General features: G+C 43.2%; 1 pseudogene; it reads left to right on the top strand.

Moving 5' to 3' along the window:
* Positions 1–621: 621 nt before the first annotated feature.
* On the top strand, positions 622–21,032 carry LOC119359038 (annotated as a pseudogene).
* Positions 21,033–22,736: the final 1,704 nt, after the last annotated feature.

Raw genomic sequence — 22,736 nt, 5'->3', positions numbered from 1 at the left:
GTCGAGCAGTGATGCAACGATGCTAGGTAAGGTTGAAGAAAGGATGAGCGGATCACATAATCTTATGTCATTTTTAAGTATACCATGATGATCCGTGATTACAATTGGGAGTTCTACATAAAATGATTAGTAGAATCCAATAAATTAATCAGGGCACATGGGCGCCACTAAGCTCCTGAATCCACCCCACTCATTTCGCTTCATTCCTTCTTCCCTTCCACTAAGCGGGCACAAAAATAATAATGGATGACGGCTGGGAGAAAGATATGATCGACCGTCCCCCGCAAAAAAGAAAGAAAAAAAGAAAGAAAGATATTATCGACCGGGAGAGAGCGGATCACACATGAGATCAGGTATAAGATATGTGCTTCCCTAAAATAAAGAGATATTCCAAGCCAGTACATGCGTGTTGCGGTGTTGGCATGTTTTTTTTTTACAAATGTGCCAGATATGTACTTTCCTTAGAATAAACTATACTTCGGATTCGTCCCAGCGATCTCGGAGACCGCGACGTCAAGGGGTACATTAGCTTCTTCTCCGTCCTCGGCTCCACCACTCTATATAAGTGGCGATCTCTGTCTCCCGAGTAATCTCATTTCTGGCGCCAAGAGAGGAAGCACCATGGACGATGCCGGCGAGATGCACGCGTTTGGGCGCAGCCTGCGGGGGGAGAGCTCGGTTTGGTCGCGCGGCAGCGGCGACCTGTTCCCGCGGTCGTCGCCGGACTATGACGAGGAGGAGGCACTGCGATGGGCGGCGCTGGAGAAGCTGCCCACCTACGACCGCGCCCGGACGGCGGTGCTGGCCATGCCGGGGGAGGGGCTTAAGGAGGTGAACGTGGAGAAGCTGAGCGCCCAGGAGAAGCACGCGCTGCTGCAGCTCGTCGCGTGGGTCGGCGACGACCACGAGCGCTTCCTCTCCAAGTTCAAGGACCGCCTCGACCGGTACGTCATGGACCGATCGACGACTGATTCAATAATTTCAATCTCGATTAATTGGTTCATCCCTTCACTTGTGATGTTCTTTGTTGGTCGCGTGCAGAGTTGGGATTCAGCTGCCGACGATCGAGGTGAGATACGAGAACCTCAACGTGGAGGCACAGGCGCACGTTGGGAGCAGGGGCCTGCCCACCATCCTCAACACCTATGCCAATCTACTGGAGGTACGTCAAACACAAGAGCTCCCACAAGTACTACTCTTCGAAAAATGTAGTACTACTTAATTTGTATACATGCATGCTGGTGATCGTCTTCAAACAGGGCCTGGCAAATGCTCTTCACCTAACACCAAACAGGAAACAGAAGATACCAATCCTTCACAATGTCAGTGGAATCATCAAGCCCCACAGGTAATTAACTTCTAGACATGTTGTGCACTTGACAAATCAACTCCATTAGACCATTACATTCAACCTCATCCCTTCCATTTTTAGGATGACCTTGCTTTTGGGACCCCCTGGCGCCGGAAAGACCTCACTGCTTTTGGCCTTGGCCGGAACTCTGCCTTCAAGTCTTAAGGTGCATCGCTTTACTTTTGGTTTTTTTTTTTCATCAAGCTACTTTTGTTGTCGGTGCAAGTACTAACACGACGGAACATTGCAATCACAAAAGATGTCTGGGGACTTAACTTACAATGGGCATACTATGGATGAGTTTGTGCCACGGAGATCTGCAGCTTATGTCAGCCAACATGATCTGCACATGGCCGAACTGACTGTCCGTGAGACAGTCAACTTCTCTGCAAAATGTCAAGGAATTGGTCACCGTTTTGGTAAGACCAAGTAACATGGAAACCCCAAGACTCATCACGGAAACATATCGCATTGAGTAGCTTATTAAATTTTGTACTGAATGATCAGACCTGCTAATGGAGCTATCCCGGAGAGAAAAGGAACAACACATCAAACCAGACCCAGAAATAGATATCTACATGAAGGTACTACAGTTGTTGTTACATTTTAAATCGTTTTTTTCTTCGTAAAAGGAGGTTTAACCCCACGGCATATGCATCATTACGATGCACACAATCATATTTATTGAAATAAACAAAGAACAAGTCATATCATGCAGTACATTATGAAACATCCAGGGGATAAATGCCACAACCGACTTATAATAAAGAAACATGCCTACACACATAACGTATTAATGAAACACCATCCAAATCGGTTGAATATGTCCAGTGCAACCGTCTCCCATCGGCTGAATCCAAACGCCACATGCTCATGCGCTTCCGCACGCTGAAGTAAGGACCGTATGAGGTGACCTGCAAATAAGTTGGTATCTTTGTTCTATTAAAAGCACAGTCATTACGGCACCTCCATAATCCCAGAGAAAAGTGCACACTCGCACATGATGTGTGCTTTAAACTTAGGACGAACCCCATCCAACTAGTTGCCGAACAAACTAGTAGGTTGAAAGCTAAAAGAATCATACATCAAAGAAGGTTGGTGAATATACAAGAAATAAATAGATGTTGATTTGTTTCCTTTTGATGAAGAAAGTAACATTTTTTTTACTTTCTTGTAACACATGTTTTCCAAAATTATCCTTCGTTAGGATAGCCCCTCCATACAAAACCGACATGATTATCTTATTCTTGAGCAGAACCTTCATTTTCCAAATATATGTCCTACGAAAGATGGGGCCGGTATTTATGAGATCCGCATACATAGATCGTACCAAGAGGACTCCAGAAGAATGCAACCGCCATCAAAAGAATTCGGTTTGTTACTTAAGTTGACTTACATCAACTATCTTAATAAATGGAGCCATGAAATCCACTTATCCCCGATCAAAGATCGAAGAAATTGGACACTCAACGAGGTTGTACCTAATAATGTACCAGCAAAAACCTCTTTTCGTTGCACAATATTATTGTTGGGGAACGTTGCAGAAAACAAAAAAAATTCTCTTCGTTTCACCAAGATCTATCTATGGAGTCATCTAGCAACGAGAGGGGAGTGCATCTACGTACCCTTGTAGATCGCGAGCGGAAGCGTTCAAGAGAACGGGGATGATGGAGTCGTACTCGCCGTGATCCAAATCACCGATGACCAAGTGCCGAACGGACGGCACCTCCGCGTTCAACACACGTACGGAGCGGATGACGTCTCCTCCTTCTTGATCCGGCAAGGGGAAATGAGAGGTTGACGGAGATCCAGCAGCACGACGGCGTGGTGGTGGATGCAGCAGTGATCGCAGCTGGGCTTCGCCGAGCTTCTGCGAGAGGGAGAGGTGTAACAGGGGAGAGGGAGGCGCCAAGGCTTCAGGTGCGGCTGCCCTCCCTCCCCCCTTTATATAGGCCCCCTAGGGGGTGCGCCGGCCCCAGGAGATGGGATCTCCTAGGGGGGGCGGCGGCCAAGGGGGTGGAGTGCCCCCCAAGGCAAGTGGAGACGCCCCCTCCCCTAGGGTTCCCAACCCTAGGCGCATGGGGGGCCCAAGGGGGGGGGGAGCGCACCAGCCCACTATGGGCTGGTTCCCTCCCCACTTCAGCCCATGAGGCCCTCCGGAATGGGTGGCCCCACCCGGTGGACCCCCGGGACCCTTCCGGTGGTCCCGGTACAATACCGCTAAACCCCAAAACTCTCCCGATGGCCGAAACTGTACTTCCTATATATAATTCTTCACCTCCGGACCATTCCGGAACTCCTCGTGATGTCCGGGGTCTCATCCGGGACTCCGAACAACTTTCGGGTTACTGCATACTCATATCTCTACAACCCTAGCGTCACCGAACCTTAAGTGTGTAGACCCTACGGGTTCGGGAGACATGTAGACATGACCGAGACGACTCTCCGGTCAATAACCAACAGCGGGATCTAGATACCCATGTTGGCTCCCACATGCTCCTCGATGATCTCATCGGATGAACCACGATGTCGAGGATTCAAGCAACCCCGTATACAATTCCCTTTGTCAACCGGTACGTTACTTGCCCGAGATTCGATCGTCGGTATCTCAATACCTCGTTCAATCTCGTTACCGGCAAGTCACTTTACTTGTACCATAATGCATGATCCTGTGACCAGATACTTGGTCACTTTGAGCTCATTATGATGATGCATTACCGAGTGGGCCCAGAGATACCTCTCCGTCATATGGAGTGACAAATCCCAGTCTTGATCCGTGTCAACCCAACAAATACTTTCAAAGATACCCGTAGTATACCTTTATAGTCACCCAGTTATGTTGTGACGTTTGGTACACCCAAAGCACTCCTACGGTATCCGGGAGTTACACGATCTCATGGTCTAAGGAAAAGATACTTGACATTGGAAAAACTCTAGCAAACGAACTATACAATCTTGTGCTATGTTTAGGATTGGGTCTTGTCCATCACATCATTCTCCTAATCATGTGATCTCGTTATCAATGACATCCAATGTCCATAGTCAGGAAACCATGACTATCTGTTGATCAACGAGCTAGTCAACTAGAGGCTTACTAGGGACATGTTGGTGTCTATGTATTCACACATGTATTACGATTTACGGATAACACAATTATAGCATGAATAAAAGACAATTATCATGAACAAGGAAATATAATAATAATCCTTTTATTATTGCCTCTAGGGCATATTTCCAAAAGTCTCCCACTTGCACTAGATTCAATAATCTAGTTACATTGTGATGAATCGAACACCCATAGAGTTCTGGTGTTGATCATATTTTGCCCTAGGGAGAGGTTTAGTCAACGGATCTGCGACATTCAGATCCATACGTACTTTACAAATATCTATGTCTCCATCTTGAACATTTTCACGAATGGAGTTGAAGTGACGCTTGATGAGCCTGGTCTTCTTGTGAAACCTGGGCTCCTTGGCAAGTGCAATAGCTCCAGTGTTGTCACAGAAGAGTTTGATCGGCCCCGACGCATTGGGTATGACTCCTAGGTCGGTGATGAACTCCTTCACCCAAATTGCTTCATGCGCTGCCTCCGAGGCTGCCATGTACTCCGCTTCACATGTAGATCCCGCCATGACGCTCTGCTTGCAACTGCACCAGCTTACTGCCCCACCATTCAAAATATACACATATCCGGTTTGTGACTTAGAGTCATCCAGATCTGTGTCGAAGCTAGCGTCGACGTAACCTTTTACGACGAGCTCTTCGTCACCTCCATAAACGAGAAACATTTCCTTAGTCCTTTTCAGGTACTTCAAGATATTCTTGACCGCTGTCCGGTGTTCCTTGCCGGGATTACTTTGGTACCTACCTACCAAACTTACGGCAAGGTTTACATCAGGTCTGGTACACAGCATGGCATACATAATAGAACCTATGGCTGAGGCATAGGGGATGACACTCATCTCTTCTATATCTTCTGTCGTGGTCGGACATTGAGCTGAGCTCAATTTCACACCTTGCAACACAGGCAAGAACCCCTTCTTAGACTGATCCATATTGAACTTCTTCAATATCTTATCAAGGTATGTGCTTTGTGAAAGACCTATGAGGCGTCTTGATCTATCTCTGTAGATCTTGATACCTAATATATAAGCAGCTTCTCCAAGGTCCTTCATTGAAAAACTTTTATTCAAGTAGGCCTTAATGATGTCCAAGAGTTCTATATCATTTCCCATCAAAAGTATGTCATCTACATATAATATGAGAAATGCTATAGAGCTCCCACTCACTTTCTTGTAAACGCGGGCTTCTCCATAAGTCTGCGTAAACCCAAACGCTTTGATCATCTCATCAAAGCGAATGTTCCAACTCCGAGATGCTTGCACCAGCCCATAAATCGAGCGTTAGAGCTTGCACACCTTGTTAGCATTCTTAGGATCGACAAAACCTTCCGGCTGCATCATATACAATTCTTCCTTAAGGAAACCATTAAGGAATGCCGTTTTGACGTCCATTTGCCATATCTCATAATCATAGAATGCGGCAATTGCTAACATGATTCGGACGGACTTTAGCTTCGCTACCGGTGAGAAAGTCTCATCGTAGTCAACCCTTGAACTTGTCGATAACCCTTAGCGACAAGCCGAGCTTTATAGATGGTCACATTACCATCCGCGTTTGTCTTCTTCTTAAAGATCCATTTATTTTCTATGGCTCGCCGCTCAACGGGCAAGTCAGTCAAAGTCCATACTTCATTTTCATACATGGATCCTATCTCGGATTTCATGGCTTCTAGCCATTTGTCGGAATCCGGGCCCGCCATCACTTCTTCATAGTTCGAAGGTTCACCGTTGTCTAACAACATGATTTCCAAGACAGGGTTGCCGTACCACTCTGGTGCGGAACGTGTCCTTGTGGACCTACGAAGTTCAGTAGCAACTTGATCTGAAGTTTCATGATCATCATCATTAACTTCCTCTCTAGTCGGTGCCGGCACCTCAGGAACATTTTCTTGAGTTGCGCCACTTTCCGGTTCAAGAGGTAATACTTCATCAAGTTCTACTTTCCTCCCACTTACTTCTTTCGAGAGAAACTCTTTCTCTAGAAAGGATCCATTCTTGGCAACAAATATCTTGCCTTCGGATCTGAGGTAGAAGGTATACCCAATAGTTTCTTTAGGGTATCCTATGAAGACGCATTTTTCCGATTTGGGTTCGAGCTTTTCAGGTTGAAATTTCTTGACATAAGCATCGCATCCCCAAACTTTTAGAAACGACAGCTTAGGTTTCTTCCCAAACCATAATTCATACGGTGTCGTCTCAATGGATTTCGACGGAGCCCTATTTAAAATGAATGCGGCAGTCTCTAAAGCATAGCCCCAAAATGATAGCAGTAAATCCGTAAGAGACATCATAGATCGCACCATATCTAATAGAGTGTGATTACGATGTTCGGACACACCATTACGCTGAGGTGTTCCAGGCGGCGTGAGTTGTGAAACTATTCCATATTTTTTTAAGTGTGTGCCAAATTCGTGACTCAAGTATTCTCCTCCACGATCTGATCCCAAGAACTTGATTTTCCTGTCACGTTAATTCTCAACCTCACTCTAAAATTCCTTGAAATTTTCAAAGGTCTCAGACTTGTGTTTCATTAAATAGACATACCCATATCTACTCAAGTCATCAGTGAGGGTAAGAACATAACGATAGCCACCGCGAGCCTCTACACTCATTGGACCGCACACATCAGTATGTATGATTTCCAATAAGTTGGTTGCTCGCTCCATTGTTCCTGAGAACGGAGTCTTGGTCATTTTACCCACGAGGCATGGTTCACACGTGTCAAATGATTCGTAATCAAGAGACTCTAAAAGTCCATATGCATGGAGCTTCTTCATGCGTTTGACACCTATGTGACCAAGGCGGCAGTGCCACAAGTATGTGGGACTATCATTATCAACCTTACATCTTTTGGTATTCACACTATGAATATGTGTAGCATTACGCTCGAGATTCATTAAGAATAAACCATTCACCATCGGAGCATCACCATAAAACATTTCTCTCATATAAATAGAACAACCATTATTCTCGGATTTAAATGAGTAGCCATCTCGAATTAAATGAGATCCTGATACAATGTTCATGCTCAAAGCTGGCACTAAATAACAATTATTGAGGTTTAAAACTAATCCTGCAGGTAAATGTAGAGGTAGCGTGCCGACGGCGATCACATCGACCTTGGAACCATTCCTGGCGCGCATCGTCACCTCGTCTTTCGCCAGTCTCCGCTTATTCCGCAGCTCCTGCTTTGAGTTACAAATGTGAGCAACAGCCCCGGTATCAAATACCCAGGAGCTACTACGAGTACTGGTGAGGTACACATCAATTACATGTATATCACATATACCTTTCGTGACGCCGGCCTTCTTGTCCGCTAAGTATTTGGGGCAGTTCCGCTTTCAGTGACCACTTCCCTTGCAATAAAAGCACTCAGTCTCGGGCTTGGGTCCATTCTTTGGCTTCTTCCCGGCAGCTTGCTTACCGGGCGCGGCAACTCCCTTGCCGTCCTTCTTGAAGTTCTTCTTACCCTTTCCCTTTTTCAACTTAGTGGTTTTATTCACCATCAACACTTGATGTTCCTTTTTGACTTCTACCTCTGCTGATTTCAGCATTGCAAATACTTCAGGAATGGTCTTTTCCATCCCCTGCATATTGAAGTTCATCACAAAGCTCTTGTAGCTCGGTGGAAGCGACTGAAGGATTCTGTCAATGACCGCGTCATCCGGGAGATTAACTCCCAGCTGAGTCAGGCGGTTATGTAACCCAGACATAGTGAGTATGTGCTCACTGATAGAACTGTTTTCCTCCATCTTACAGCTGAAGAACTTGTCGGAGAATTCATATCTCTCGACCCGGGCATGAGCTTGAAAAACCATTTTCAGCTCTTCGAACATCTCATATGCTCTGTGTCTCTCAAAACGCTTTTGGAGCCCCGGTTCTAAGCTGTAAAGCATGCCACACTGAATGAGGGAGTAATCATCAGCACGTGTCTGCCAAGCGTTCATAACGTCTTGTTCTGCAGGGAGACCAGGTGCTTCACCTAGCGGTGCTTGTAGGACATAATCTTTCTTGGCAGCTATGAGGATGATCCTCAGGTTCCGGACCTAGTCCGTATAGTTGCTGCCATCGTCTTTCAGCTTGGTTTTCTCTAGGAACGCGTTGAAGTTGAGGACAACGTTGGCCATTTGATCTACAATACATGTTGTAAAGATTTTAGACTAAGTTCATGATAATTAAGTTCATCTAATCAAATTATTCAATGAACTCCCACTCAGATAGACATCCCTCGAGTCATCTAAGTATAACATGATCCGAGTTAACTAGGCCGTGTTCGATCATCACGTGAGACGGACTAGTCAACATCGGTGAACATCTTCATGTTGATCGTATCTTCTATACGACTCATGCTCGACCTTTCGGTCTTCTGTGTTCCGAGGCCATGTCTGTACATGCTAGGCTCGTCAAGTCAACCTAAGTGTTTGCATGTGTAAATTTGTCTTACACCCGTTGTATGTGAATGTTGGAATCTATCACACCCGATCATCACGTGGTGCTTCGAAAGAACAAACTGTCGCAACGGTGCACAGTTAGGGGGAACACTTTCTTGAAATTATTATGAGGGATCATCTTATTTACTACCGTCGTTCTAAGTAAACAAGATGCAAAAACATGATAAACATCACATGCAATCAAATAATAGTGACATGATATGGCCAGTATCATATAGCTTCCTTTGATCTCCATCTTGGGGCTCCATGATCATCTTGTCACTGGCATGACACCATGATCTCCATCATCATGATCTCCATCATCGTGTCTCCATGAAGTTGCTCGCCAACTATTACTTCTACTACTATGGCTAACACATTTAGCAATAAAGTAAAGTAATTTACATGGCGTTTCTCAATGACACGCAGGTCATACAAAAAATAAAGACAACTCCTATGGCTCCTGCCGGTTGTCATACTCATCGACATGCAAGTCGTGATTCCTACTACAAGAACATGATCTCATACATCACATATAGATCATTCATCATTCATCACAACTTTGGCCATATCACATCACAAAACACTTGCTGCAAAAACAAGTTAGACGTCCTCTAATTGTTGTTGCAAGTTTTTTTTACGCGGCTGCAATAGGGTTCTAGCAAGAACATTTTCTTACCTACGCCAAAACCACAACGTGAATTGCCAATTTCTATTTACCCTTCATAAGGACCCTGTTCATCGAATCCGATCCGACTAAAATGGGAGAGACAGACACCCGCCAGCCACCTTATGCAACTAGTGCATGTTAGTCGGTGGAACCAGTCTCACGTAAGCGTACGTGTAAAGTTGGTCCGGGCCGCTTCATCCCACGATGCCGCCGAATCAAGATAAGACTAGTAATGGCAAGCAAATTGGCAATATCGACGCCCATAATTACTTTGTGTTCTACTCGTGCATAGTAACTACGCATAGACCTAGCTCATGATGCCACTGTTGGGGAACGTTGCAGAAAACAAAAAAAATTCTCTACGTTTCACCAAGATCTATCTATGGAGTAATCTAGCAACGAGAGGGGAGTGCATCTACATACCCTTGTAGATTGCGAGCGGAAGCGTTCAAGAGAACGGGGATGATGGAGTCGTACTCGCCGTGATCCAAATCACCGATGACCAAGTGCCGAACGGACGGCACCTCCGCGTTCAACACACGTACAGAGCGGACGACGTCTCCTCCTTCTTAATCCAGCAAGGGGAAAGGAGAGGTTGACGGAGATCCAGCAGCACGACGGCGTGGTGGTGGATGCAGCAGTGATCGCAGCAGGGCTTCGTCGAGCTTCTGTGAGAGGGAGAGGTGTAATAGGGGAGAGGGAGGCGCCAAGGCTTCAGGTGCGGCTGCCCTCCCTCCCCCCTTTATATAGGCCCCCTAGGGGGTGCGCCGGCCCTAGGAGATGGGATCTCCTAGGGGGCGGCGACCAAGGGGGTGGAGTGCCCCCCAAGGCAAGTGGAGACGCCCCCTCCCCTAGGGTTCCCAACCCTAGGCGCATGGGGGGCCCAAGGGGGGCGCACCAGCCCACTATGGGCTGGTTCCCTCCCCACTTCAGCCCATGAGGCCCTCCGGAATGGGTGGCCCCACCCGGTGGACCCCCGGGACCCTTCCGGTGGTCCCGGTACAATACCGCTGACCCCCGAAACTCTCCCGATGGCCGAAACTGCACTTCCTATATATAATTCTTCACCTCCGAACCATTCCGAAACTCCTCGTGACGTCCGGGATCTCATCCGGGACTCCGAACAACTTTCGGGTTACTGCATACTCATATCTCTACAACCCTAGCGTCACCGAACCTTAAGTGTGTAGACCCTACGAGTTCGGGAGACATGTAGACATGACCGAGACGACTCTCCGGTCAATAACCAACAGCGGGATCTGGATACCCATGTTGGCTCCCACATGCTCCTCGATGATCTCATCGGATGAACCACTACGTCGAGGATTCAAGGAACCCCGTATACAATTCCCTTTGTCAATCGGTACGTTACTTGCCCGAGATTCGATCGTCGGTATCCCAATACCTCGTTCAATCTCGTTACCGGCAAGTCACTTTACTCGTACCCTAATGCATGATCTCGTGACCAGACACTTGGTCACTTTGAGCTCATTATGATGATGCATTACCGAGTGGGCCCAGAGATACCTCTCCGTCATATGGAGTGACAAATCCCAGTCTTGATCCGTGTCAACCCAACAAATACTTTTGGAGATACCCGTAGTATACCTTTATAGTCACCCAGTTACGTTGTGACGTTTGGTACACCCAAAGCACTCCTACGGTATATCCGGGAGTTACACGATCTCATGGTCTAAGGAAAAGATACTTGACATTGGAAAAACTCTAGCAAACGAACTATACGATCTTGTGCTATGTTTAGGATTGGGTCTTGTCCATAACATCATTCTCCTAATGATGTGATCTCTTTATCAATGACATCCAATGTCCATAGTCAGGAAACCATGACTATCTGTTGATCAACGAGCTAGTCAACTAGAGGCTTACTAGGGACATGTTGGTGTCTATGTATTCACACATGTATTACGATTTCCGGATAACACAACTATAGCATGAATAAAAGACAATTATCATGAACAAGGAAATATAATAATAATCCTTTTATTATTGCCTCTAGGGCATATTTCCAACAATTATATAGTTTTGGGTATTGCACGGCCAAAGGTGTATGTTCCAGCCATGTATCCTCATAGAATCTCATGGTACATCCATCACCCATAATAAAATTGCCTCTACAAAAGAATGTAGACTTGACCCTTAACAAGCATTTCCATAATGGTGAGTTTGTCGGTTGCGCCTTTACTTGAGGCAAAGTCTTTGAGTGAAGATATTTGTTGCATAGGAACATTAACCACACACCATCTTCCTCTATTAGAAACTTATATAGCCACTTGCTAGGTAAGTATTTGTTCTTAACTTTATGGTGTGCAATTTCTAGCCCCCCTTGGTGTTTTGGCCTACATAGGATATCCCACTTTGCCAAGTGGTACTTTGTTTTTATATTCATCAATCTAACAAAAGAATCTGGAGCGATAAAAATCAAGTCTTTTTCATACCCCTTTGGTATTTCGAAGAACGAGAGCATGTAAATAGGTAAACTCTTGAGCACAGAGTTAACTAGAATTAATCGTCCTCAATACACTTCCACTTTTTGTTTGTAAAGGTTAACCAGAAGAAAACGAGAGCATGTAAATAGGTAAACTCTTGAGCACAGAGTTAACTAGAATTAATCGTCCTCAATACACTTCCACTTTTTGTTTGTAAAGGTTAACCAGAAGAAAAGGCCATGAGTTTTGGTTTCCAATAATTGTGCTTCTTTTAAAACCTATCCTCAACACACTTCCATTGTTTGTTTGTAAGTTTCAGAAAATGAATAGGTACTCAGAGGTACCGAAATGGAACCTACCAACCGCGCATATAGTTTCTTATAGTGTTTCTTCTATTATTTGGCATGTCCAAAATAGAAGACTTCACTCTTGTGGAAGTTATTTTTAAACCCCTATAATTTCTTAAAGAGGGAAAGTATCAGTTTCATATCTACGACCCTGTCCATATCGTACTCTATAAAAACAATAGTTTCATCCGCCATAATGGATGATGGAGACGCCCCATCACCCAAATACGGGATGAGACCACCCACCTTTCCACCCTCCTTAGCCCTTGCTATGAGGACCTCTAGCGCCGACAACAATGTTGAAAAGAATCGGAGATATAGGATCCCCTATTAACAACCCCTCCCAGGCTTGAAAGTAATGAGCTATGTAGCCATTTACTTTCACCCCAAGGCGGACCCCGAATAAACTTATGCACTAGCTGCCGTGAGGCTGTATCAAAACCCTTCATGCATAGAGCTTGTTGAAAGATAGAACATTTGACTTTATCATAGGCTTTCTCAAAATCCACTATAAAGATAACTCTGTGAAGTTTCTTTGAGTGTAACTCATGAATTTTCTCCTTTAGGACTACCACCCCTTCTAGGATATGTCGTTCAGGGCATGAATGAAATTTGAGTAGAGAGACCACAATGTGCGCCATTGCAGTTAGCCTCTATTTATACCCACTTTGGTAAAAAAACTAACATTGAGCAGACAAATTGGATGAAATTGTGTAAATCCGCATGGTGTCCTCCTTCTTTGGAAACAACATGATGGTATCAAAGTTGAGCATAAACAGTCGAAATTACCCATTAAATAAATCCACAAACAATGCCATACGTTATCCTTTTATAGTCCCCCAACATTTCTGGTAGAATTTCATGGAGAACCTGTCTAGTCATGGCCTTTATTGCTCTTCATTTGCGAGATGGCTTAAAACATCTTCTTTCCCATAAATGGCATTGCGAAAACCACGTTCTCTTTCAGCGAAAGTTGTGGAATATCATGAGTAATGTCCTCATCCATCAACACGAAGGTGGACACTAAGGAGCCAAATAACCTTATATAATAATTAGAGATAAGATTTGAGATTTTCCCGCCCCACAATCATCCCCTTGTCTTGCACTAATTGGACAGCTTTCTTTTTGGGGGTGTTTGTCGCTCACGACCAAATGGAAGAATTTAGTATTACTGCCACCTTCCCGTACGTACCTCACTTTGGCACGGTCGGGTCATTTGGTTTATTCCTCTCTTGTGAGTTCGCCAATGTTCACCTCAGCCTCGTGTTTGGCAGCACATTCTGTCGGTATGAGGTGGGTTCATTTGGCCTTAATATCTAAAACATCAATAAGTTGAAGGAACCTTTATTTTTCTTTTTTATAAGCACAGCTAGAATTCTTAGACATCCTCGTAAGAATTGTCTAATATGCCGGATTTTAAATTGTCACCTCCCTACATTTGTTCCACCACGTGTTTATTTTTCTCATTCTTTGGCCACCATCTGAACAAAGCATTCCCTCTCTAACCACAATAGCTCAAAAGAGAAAGTTGCTTCGTCCCCTATGTTAGCGGACCTCACCGGAGTCCAAAAGAAGTGGTGTGTGATGAGAAAGTAGCCTTTGCAAGGCGTGTACCGCCACAAGAGAATATTTTTTGCTTCAACTCAACACTAGCTAACACACAATCCAATATATCGTAGCTAGTTCACTTCACTAGTTCACTTAATTCAATGGTTGAGACATGGTACGTTCAAATGTAAAGCTTGATGCATATCAATCTTTCATTTTTCTTATCTAGGCTGCTGCAACAGGAGATCAAAAAGCCGAGGTGGTCACAAATCACATACTAAAGGTGCATGCGAATCAATTACTTATTTATAGCTCAGTTGTAATTTACATTGAATTACATAATTATAATAAGAATGATACCAAGTTCCTTTATTTAATTTCACAAAAAGTTCTAAGAAATGAAAAGTGATCACACTAGTAATTCTTTAATTTCACTCGTTTGAATTATTGAAGGTCTTAGGGTTGGATATCTGTGCCGATATAATGATAGGAAACAATATGTTGCGAGGCATATCAGGAGGGCAAAAAAAAAGAGTAACTACAGGTAAATATAGTTCGAAAGTAAGAAACTTACAAGATGCTTATGTGTTATTACATAGCTAAATTACTTTGTACTCCTATACAATCAAACTCACCCTTTCTATGACATGGTTGTGCAGCTGAGATGCTCGTCACACCCGGACGAGCCCTTTTCATGGACGAGATATCAACTGGACTTGATAGCTCGACAACCTTCCAGATTGTGAACTCCATCCGACAAACAATCCACATTATTGGTGGAACAGCAGTCATTGCCTTGCTACAACCTGCACCAGAGACATATGAATTATTTGATGATATAATTCTCCTTTCAGATGGTCATGTTGTCTATAATGGCCCTCGACAATATGTTCTCGAGTTCTTTGAAATAATGGGATTCAAATGTCCCAAGCGAAAAGGCGTAGCTGACTTCCTGCAAGAAGTGAGTGTAATCAACTTATTGTATGAAGTTTTCCCTGATTATATATGGGTCTATTTTAAAGTGCATTATCGTGAATCACCTTCAAAATATAAAACTTTAAATTTCTAGGAATTTTCATAATGCATAATGTGTGCTCACAAGTGAAACAAATGGATCAACATATTAATATATTTCTTACAGTTTGCGTCTGTAGCAAAATATGGCAAGCTGCAGTAGTTCTAGAAAATTGTCATAAGTTGTGGGTTTTTTTCATCCCCAAAACGTGGGATTTTTGTAATAGCGGGATCATAAATGGCTAACATGTTAAAGTTTGACTAACTATAACTGGAAATTTATAGGTTACATCAATAAAAGATCAAGGACAATACTGGATAAACAATGATGAGACATACAGATTTGTTCCGGTCAAGGAGTTTGCGGAGGCATTTCAATCTTTCCACGTTGGTCAAGCTATAAGGAGTGAGTTAGCTGTGCCATTTGACAAGGACAAAAGTCATCCCGCAGCTCTGAAAAAATCACAATACGGTGCCAGCATGAAGGAACTACTCAAAGCTAATATCAACAGAGAGATATTGCTCATGAAGAGGAATTCCTTTTTGTATATATTCAAGGCAACCCAGGTGATGATTCTAAAATCAAGATCTACAGAAGTTCAACACTAAATGATTTCTTTGGTATTCCTAGAAAAGTATAGAAGAACATAACGTACATTATCTTATTATTTCTCCTTTTTCTTTAGTTGACACTCTTGGCGATCATTGCAATGACCGTATTTCTGCGCATCAATATGCATCGTGACTCGGTAACAGATGGAGGGATATACATGGGTGCTATCTTCTTTGGGATCTTGATGATAATGTTCAATGGGTTTGCAGAAGTAGGTCTAACTACTATAAAGCTCCCGGTTTTTTTCAAGCAACAAGATCTTCTCTTCTTTCCAGCATGGATATACTCGTTGACTTCATGGATCATTAAGACCCCCCTATCCTTGCTCAATGCAACAATTTGGGTTGGGATAACATACTATGGTATCGGATTTGATCCCAACATACAAAGGTAAGTGGAAAATTTAAGATCAATGGTTTTTTAACACCTTTTCGTTGGTACACCCCCTAAACACATCAACGGTTGAGATTACCCATACCCCTTCGTAATAAAGGGCAAGATGCTCTTTTAATGTGTTGCACAAGCTAATGAAAACAATGCAATGCTACAGATTTTTTAGACAGCTCCTACTGCTCTTCTTAGTGAACGAGGCATTTTCTGGACTCTTCCGCTTCGTTGCTGGCCTTGCAAGGCATCATGTTATTGCAAACACCATTGCTTCCTTCTGCATGTTAAATTTTATGCTCACTGGTGGATTCGTCATGGCAAGAGGTATGCAAAAGTGGCTAAGCTGAAGTCCTAAAAAAGATGTTTGAAGTGTCCAGTTGAGAAAACTTGGAAGGGGGTTAGCCCAGTTAAAAAAAGCTGAGAAAACTTAGAAAGAATTTCTGGAGTTTAGTTATGTTTGCCCCCATTGGATGTGTTATCGGTGAATCATAAATTAAATGAAAATATTTGTATGATTTAACAGACAGTGTGAAGAATTTGTGGATATGGGGATACTGGATATCACCCCTGATGTATGCACAAAATGCCCTATCGGTGAATGAGTTCCTAGGTCATAGCTGGAACAAGGTAAATAGACTTCTGTGGAAGGATGAACAATCATGTCTCTGAATATGTATGGCTAAAGCATATTATTAATGATATACTACAGACAACCCCCAGTTTCAAAAGACCACTTGGAAGACTAGTTCTGGAATCTCGAGGGATTTTTCCTAATACAAAGTGGTACTGGATTGGTGTTGGTGCCTTGCTCGGATATGTGCTACTATTTAATATCCTATACAGTGTTTGCCTCACATTCCTCAATCGTGAGTCCGAAATAAATTTTATTTAGAATGTAAATAGATATCTAAATTGCAATTTTTCAAAAAACGCTGTAAATTCTAATCTCATACATTATCCTATATGCAGCATTTGACAACAACCAGCCAACAGTATCTGAAGAAACATTGAAGATAAAACAAGCTAATCTCATTGGTGAACTTTTAGAAGCATCATCGGGAGGATGGGTTAACAACAGTACAATGGCATCTAGAGGTAATTAATGGTTCTATATTAATCAATCTAAGGAAGATATAAGATAAAAATGGACAACTAGAAATGCTCAATAACGTGACTTCCTAATCCGATAGTTGAGGTGTAATTCAAAATTATAACACTTGCATATGCTTACCAGATACTGCGGACGGGAGCAATGACAAATCAAATTCTGACCACACAACTATGAATTCTATTCCAGGCAAGAAAGGAATGGTCCTACATTTTGTACCTCTCTCTGTCACATTCGATGATATAAAATATAGTGTAGACATGCCAGGGGTATTTTCTTTATGTAACTTCTTAGGATACGGTTATACTCATATGTCCAATATGTAGAACATACATGAGTAAAAACATCACACATCATTACTTTATCCAACATAAACTGTAGGAAATCAAAGCACAAGGTGTGGTGGAGAGCCGATTGGAATTACTAAAAGGTGTCAGTGGTTCATTTAGGCCAGGAGTACTCACAGCTCTTATGGGTGTAAGTGGTGCCGGTAAGACAACACTGATGGATGTGTTGGTTGGACGGAAGACCAGTGGATACATAGAGGGCAACATTACAATCTCCGGATATCCAAAGAAGCAAGAAACTTTTGCTCGTGTATCAGGTTACTGTGAGCAGAATGACATCCATTCACCAAATGTGACTGTGTATGAATCACTTGCATTCTCTGCATGGCTCCGATTACCTGCCAATGTTGAGTCCTCAACAAGAAAGGTTTGCAAAGAACAAAAAAAACTTTCTTTGAATGTTTTCATAGTATAGAAGTACATATATTAGAAAAGTATATGAAACATGATTAATTGAGAAGACTCATATTATCAACTGACAAGGTTCACTAAAAAGAATTGTCAACTGATATTACAAGGTAATGCCATGTAAAGTGAAAAATGGATCACAATAGAATTTAAGTTGAAATGTCTGAGAAAGATATTTGGAAGTGCTTGTCGATCACATTTATTTACTAGTCATATCTTGGTAAGGGATACCATATCTACTATCTACTTTAACACATGAAACCGTGTGCAGATGTTCATTGATGAGGTAATGGAGCTAGTGGAACTTAACCCCTTAAAACATGCATTGGTTGGATTACCTGGTGTGAGTGGATTGTCAACTGAGCAAAGGAAAAGGCTAACAATAGCAGTGGAGCTAGTTGCTAACCCTTCTATTATTTTCATGGATGAACCAACATCTGGACTGGATGCACGGGCAGCAGCCATTGTCATGAGAGCAATAAGGAATACTGTAGATACAGGAAGGACTGTTGTTTGCACAATTCACCAACCGAGCATCGACGTATTCGAGTCTTTTGATGAGGTACTAAATAGAGTGTGTACACACATTAAAGGGTAAAAAAACTAAAGCAACATATGAGCAATTGCTAATGTTTCTGAACCGTATTAATACACGATGGTTTGTGTGTCTTTGCAGCTCTTCCTGATGAAACGAGGAGGTGAAGAGATTTATGTAGTCCCACTAGGTCGACACTCGTGTGAATTGATCCAATATTTAGAGGTGACGAAAGGAAACATAAATTAGTCTATGTTTAGATATGAAGTGTCATACTAAACAAAGTTACTGAACTGCTTTGGTTCTACACAGGCTATTGAAAATATCAGAAAGATTAAAGACGGACATAATCCTGCAACATGGATGCTGGAAGTTACCAGTACAACACAAGAACATATAACCGGGATTAACTTCAGTCATGTATACAAGAATTCTGAATTATATCGGTACTTTTCTTGTTTCATTACTACATAATTTAATAATTTAATAATGTCATGCTGAAAAACTATAGCCATGATACAATTTGATTTAAGCCACGAGATCTTATATTTCAAAAAAGAGCAACAATTAATATATTTGAACAAATATGCATGACTTAAAATATATTGAAATCATAGATCACCCATTGTAAAAGCATGATAATACTCGTGTGTCAATTTGATCTTCTGCAACCGAAGTTCATATATGTGTGACAAATACAATTGACAAAATAGTTGCTTACAATGTGCACTAATATTATCGGTTTTGTTGCATCTCAGGAGGAACAAAAAATTAATAAAGGAGCTAAGCACACCTCCTGGAGGTTCAAGCGACCTATCCTTTCCAACCCAATACTCACAAAACTTCATCACACAGAGTTTTGCTTGCCTGTGGAAGCAAAGTTTGTCATACTGGAGAAACCCTCCATATACCGTTGTGAAGTACTTCTATACTATAGTACTTGCACTGTTGTTTGGGACAATATTCTGGGGTATTGGAAGAAAAAGGTAACATCATATATAATAAATTAAATGAAGTACATGATTGTATATATAATACTCCCTCCATCCCATATTAGTTGTCTTAGATTTGTCGAGATTAATTCGGTACGGAGGTAATAGTTGTTAAGGAGATTACTTATGGTTCCCACCTTTACTCTTGCAGACACAATCAACAAGACTTATTCAACGCCATGGGATCCATGTATTCCGCAATTCTGTTCATGAGGGTGCAGAACTCTACCTCAATTCAGCCGGTTGTGGCTATTGAGCACACAGTCTTTTACAAGGCAAGTGCAGCTCGCATGTACTCACCTTTGCCATATGCATTGGGACAGGTAAAGTTTCTTTGCATTAACTTTCATCTATAGTTATGTAATGTCTCGACCAAACTCACCGGTTCACCTGCCGATTTTTGGCTATTGCACTTGGGATCTAGACCGGTCCCACATCGATTTTTGGCTGTTGCACCTGGGATCTAGACTGGTCCCACGTACCAACATCAGTCTTTTCTGTGCATTTTTCCTCACTCATGTGCATCTGGGATCAACTTTTCAGTCGGTCACCAATCCTCAAATGGCTCCAAGGGGTCAACTTTCCGGTCGGTCACCCATCCTTAAATTACTCTAAGCCAAGCACGCTTAACTTTAAGGTTTCTTGAGGATGGACTTCCAGAAAAGAGGTGGCACCTTGTTGATATGAGTACTATATCATTCCTATTAAACCGGAATGTCATAAGTTATTTTATAGGCCAAATAAAAACAAGACTATGGATTTTAACGAACAAAAGGCGTCGCATTTTCATGTATAACATCATATATGAACGCAAGCATGTATATTTTTCTTCTTCTTTCTTGTGTTCTAGAGTGGGTTGATACCATACTTGAACTGCTTATTGTTTGTGGTGGTAATTTGCTTTATATATAAGGCGGGGCGAAAAGCCTTTTCAGTGAAAGGATTGAGGTCATATTGAATTACAGCTAGAAAAGATGGTATATATAGTTTAACAAATATCTAAGTGGAAAGCAATAGTAAAAAACAATAAGAACTAACATCCTTCCCTTTGTAGGTTGTAATTGAACTTCCATATATCCTTGTCCAGTCCTTAATATATGGTATTCTAGTATATGCTATGATTGGGTTCGAGTGGAAAATTGCCAAGTTCTTTTGGTACCTGTTCTTCATGTACTTCACTCTAGCTTACTTCACATTTTATGGAATGATGTCGATGGGACTGACCTCAAACTACAATGTTGCCTCTATTGCTTCTGCGGCGTTCTATGCTCTCTGGAACCTTTTCTCGGGATTTATTATACCAAGAACTGTAAGTATACTAGTTGCTCTCAATGTTTTAACTTTCTATACTTCCCCTTCTAACCAATAAACAAAAATTTCTCCTTCTTTTCCAAATATTATTCAAACTCTTATTCAAAAAGTGATACTATGTTAACTGGCTACTTTGCTCTATAGAGAATCCCAATATGGTGGAGATGGTACTATTGGCTCAACCCTATTGCATGGACACTCAATGGTCTGGTCACTTCATAGTTTGGAGATGTAACAGAAGAGTTTGATAATGGAGTGCGAGTATCCGAGTTTGTAGAAAGCTACTTTGGGTACCATCAGGACTTACTGTGGGTAGTCGCTAATGTGATCGTCTTATTTGCTGTTCTTTTTGCTTTCCTTTTCGGACTCTCAATCAAGCTATTTAACTTCGAAAAGAGATAAGTGATCAAGGAAGAGCATATCCAAGTTTGATCGAAGACTAGCAGAGACAATACAATAGGACTATGTCCTTTTACTTGTATTGGATACATTTGAATATTACTGGGAATATTAGACAATTTCATGATTAACTCTACAATATAAATCATGATTAAAGTAATTATTAGCATGTATACCTCTAGCATACTAGATGGATTGAACAACATCATACATGTAGCAGCAACCATAATTAGGGAGTAGATCGAAATATGTAATTGTTTGTAGATGAAAATAGTTGTGGTTGCTGACGAGGTAATGTTATTGTCAACAAGTTATCCAAGAATGGTCGAAGCAGACGTGTGATGTGTCTCTGCCTAACTTGGAAGGAAGGTGACCACGAATGTGAACAATCAGGTGTAGCGCTTTCTAAAACCCAATTGCCCTCTCCTAGTACAGGATCACAAGAAGCAAGATGTTCTGGGGACCTGCTCTCGAAGTCATTGGTGCATGCCTACGTTTGGGATGGAGTAGATTAGCATGGCAACACGACCAATAAGAGGCATGAAAACCCTATCTCAATTTGTTATGTATTTGGAGATGTCCGATAGGGCTTTACTCTTATAAAGGACGTTAGCGTGGGCTCTATGATGGCAAAGAGGCCCTCCGCCGTCTGTTTGCGGCTGGCTTGACGTGAGGTCCACTTGAGGATGATGTGAAATATTTGATTTGCCCGGACTGCTCAGACCCGGGCGACCTGGCTTGGCGGTCCATGACGAGTGGACCGCAAGTGCGCACATGACCATAGTCATGCGGCAGCTCGCGTCGTGCCTACACCCAAGCGCGATGGCCTAGCTGGACCCGCCTCTTGGCATCTTCGCACTTGTCGGCTGGTTTGGTCACTGCAGTCGGGATGTGTGGTCCACGCTCCTGCGCCATCTGCGCTGAGCCATCTGTTCCGCAGTGGCATGCCATGAGGGCCTCTCGGGGCTCTCCGTGTTGTCCGATATGCTCGGATTGCATGCACCTGGACGATCCGATTGGGTGGTCCTTGACGAGTGAAATGTTGGGCACACACGGGGCCACCGTCATGGGGTGGTTTTGGTTGCGCCCTATCACGCGCGAAAGCCGAGGCCGAGGCCTCCTGTCAGTGACACACACCCGCTCCTGGGTGGAGTCTCTAGCGCCAAGCGGCCACCCATCTGGGATCCTACGTCGGTGAGGGTGCCATTTTTGTCGTCTGGTGCACGATGGCCTCCTGCTGTTGGCTCTGGCGCGGTCCGCACTGTTCGATCGACGCAACGTCCCACACCAGACCATTCTCCCTTTGGGGTCCATGACGTGTGCCCCGGGAGCACGATCGGGGCCGCGTGTCTGCGGAGATTTTTGTCGCGCTCGTGTGCGCTGTCTTGCCCACTTCCTGTCGTGTGTCGGGCAAGACGGGTCTGTGTGTCTATGTTACTTACCCTGGGTATGCGCGGGTGAAATGCATTCGCTTCTTGATGGGCTTCCTCGTTCGTGGGAGCCAGGTCGGGCATGACCGCTGGTCGTGAGGTGCTCGACCTCTTTGAGTCGCGATGAGGTGAGTCAGGGTGTTTCGATTTTCTACAAGGTCGGTTGAGTTTTCCTATAAATTTATCATTGTATGCTATTTATTGGACGCGGAGCACGGTGTCCTTCCTCTCGCTTCATTCTGCGGGCGCTTCTTCAAGCTTACCCAGCCGGCTTCGA

Source organism: Triticum dicoccoides, chromosome 2A (genome assembly GCF_002162155.2).
Source record: "Triticum dicoccoides isolate Atlit2015 ecotype Zavitan chromosome 2A, WEW_v2.0, whole genome shotgun sequence".
Classification (NCBI taxonomy): domain Eukaryota; kingdom Viridiplantae; phylum Streptophyta; class Magnoliopsida; order Poales; family Poaceae; genus Triticum; species Triticum dicoccoides.
Note: the sequence above shows the minus strand (reverse complement) of the source record. Positions and strands in the feature narration are given on the sequence as shown.